Source organism: Nansenia antarctica, assembly GCF_963989245.1.
Source record: "Nansenia antarctica genome assembly, chromosome: 1".
Lineage (NCBI taxonomy): Eukaryota > Metazoa > Chordata > Actinopteri > Argentiniformes > Microstomatidae > Nansenia > Nansenia antarctica.
The window spans coordinates 88,003,457-88,005,956 of record NC_137674.1 but is presented as its reverse complement, the minus strand read 5'-3'; the positions used below and the strand labels follow the sequence as shown (position 1 = coordinate 88,005,956).

Here is a 2,500-nt window from a genome sequence, read left to right as displayed (position 1 = left end):
ACCCCCCTACCTGCTAAGAGACTCAGGAGGTACAGGATCCTCTGGTCTGTTTGACCCCTGACCCTGACCCTACCATCTAAGAGACTCAGGAGGTACAGGATCCTCAGGTCTCGTACCAGCAGGCTCCAGAACAGCTCCTTCCACAGAGCTGTCACTCCGGTAAACAATCCCCCCTCCCCACACACACACATGGGGTGCAATGACTTTCAGTACCCTGCACTGTGAACAGCCAATTAGCCTTTGCACTACTGCTGGTTTCAAATACTATTTTTGCACATACCATATGTTTGCACATTGTACATGTCTCTTTTGATACAGCCTCTATTTATACATCTGTACATACCATACTGTACATAACCTACCTTAACTGTACATATTTACCTTAACTGTACATAGCTACCATAACTGTACATAGCTACCATAACTGTACATAGCTACCTTAACTGTACATAGCTACCTTAACTGTACATAGCTACCTTAACTGTACATAGCTACCATAACTGTACATAGCTACCTTAACTGTACATAGCTACCGTAACTGTACATAGCTACCTTAACTGTACATAGCTCATAACTGTACATACCTCGTACTAGCCATACTACCTGTACCTATCACTATCATTGTCATGTTTCTATATTATGTTTTATATCACTATTTGCACTTCTGGTTAGATGCCAAACTGCATTTCGTAGTCTGGTAGATCTGCAATGATAATAAAGTTGAATCTAATCTAATCTAATCTAATCTAATCTAATCTAATCTAATCTAAATCCACCAAGGAATGGCGCAAAAGGAAGAAATGGAGAGTTCTGGAATGGCCAAGTCAAAGCCTCGATCTTAATCTTATTGAGATCCTGGGGGGTGATTTGAAATGGGCTGTGCATGTACGACATAAAACCTTCTCCAGTCGATGTCAGAGACTAGTAGACAGTTATAGGAGACTAGTAGACAGTTATAGGAGACTAGTAGACAGTTATAGGAGACTAGTAGACAGTTATAGACTAGTAGACAGTTATAGGAGACTAGTAGACAGTTATAGACTAGTAGACAGTTATAGGAGACTAGTAGACAGTTATAGGAGACTAGTAGACAGTTATAGGAGACTAGTAGACAGTTATAGGAGACTAGTAGACAGTTATAGGAGACTAGTAGACAGTTATAGACTAGTAGACAGTTATAGACTAGTAGACAGTTATAGGAGACTAGTAGACAGTTACAGGAAACGTCTAATTGAGGTTATTTCAGCCAAAGGGGGTAATAGGGTGACCTAACGTAGTCCTCAGAAGAAATTGGCGTCTTTGTTGTTAAATAAACGATAACAAAGTACCATTTTCATTGTTTTTGATGCAATTACCTTCATCAATAACTATTGTTTGAAAGAAGATCAAATATCCATATACCATATTTCTTTAAAAACAAACTAAATATTTAATGGGGTGTACTAGTTTTTTCACATGACTGAAGGTCCTCAACAATTCTTTGCATATAGTGATAATTACACTGGAGTCAGATTATCAATATTAAACATGGTTTGCTGTTAACAAAACACAGCCAAAAGTCTCAAAAGCCAAACCTTTGTGTGGAAACCGATATTATTATTATTATTATTATTATTATTATTATGACATGCCCTACAGCGGTCTGTCTGCGCCTATGAATCAGTCAACCCTCCCCAGGTGAACATGGCTGCTATAAAAACACCCCGCCCCCGCGCCCCTCTAGAGCACGCTGTGCTGATTGGCCGATCTGCCCTTGGTTAGGAGTGAGAGGAGAGTCCAGATACCCAGAAGCCCACAGCAGAGCGGTGCTGCTGCTGTGACAGTACCAGAGGTGTCCTTGTCTGGGCCTGGTGGTGAGACAGTAACACAGTAACAGGGGTGGCTGTGTCTCAGGAGGTAGAGGCTGGTGGAGGTAGAGGCTGTGTCTCAGGAGGTAGAGGCTGGTGGAGGTAGAGGCTGTGTCTCAGGAGGTAGAGGCTGGTGGAGGTAGAGGCTGTGTCTCAGGAGGTAGAGGCTGGTGGAGGTAGAGGCTGTGTCTCAGGAGGTAGAGGCTGGTGGAGGTAGAGGCTGTGTCTCAGGAGGTAGAGGCTGGTGGAGGTAGAGGCTGTGTCTCAGGAGGTAGAGGCTGTGTCTCAGGAGGTAGAGTCTGTGTCTCAGGAGGTAGAGGCTGTGTCTCAGGAGGTAGAGGCTGTGTCTCAGGAGGTAGAGGCTGTGTCTCAGGAGGTAGAGGCTGTGTCTCAGGAGGTAGAGGCTGTGTCTTAGGAGGTAGAGCCGCCGTCTGATGATGGCAAGGTCGGCAGATCGAAGGTTCGAACCCCGGCTGGCCACATGTCGAAGTGTCCTTGGGCAAGACACTGAACCAAATTGCTCCCAGTGAGTGGGCCGGCCGGCGCCTTGCATGGCAGCTTGGCCGCCATTGGTGTGTGAATGTGTGTGTGAATGGGTGAATGAGAGGCCGTTGTAAAGAGCTTTGGATAAAGGCGCTATATAAGCCAGTCTG

The 2,500-nt window shown here is 44.8% G+C and overlaps 1 protein-coding gene across 1 annotated transcript in view; it reads right to left on the bottom strand.

The window, feature by feature from the left end:
* Positions 1–2,500, bottom strand: part of tenm4 (teneurin transmembrane protein 4) — a gene marked incomplete at both ends in the record, with an annotated part of 257,838 nt that overhangs the window by 105,289 nt on the left and 150,049 nt on the right. The gene's annotated exons all lie outside the window — the stretch shown is intronic.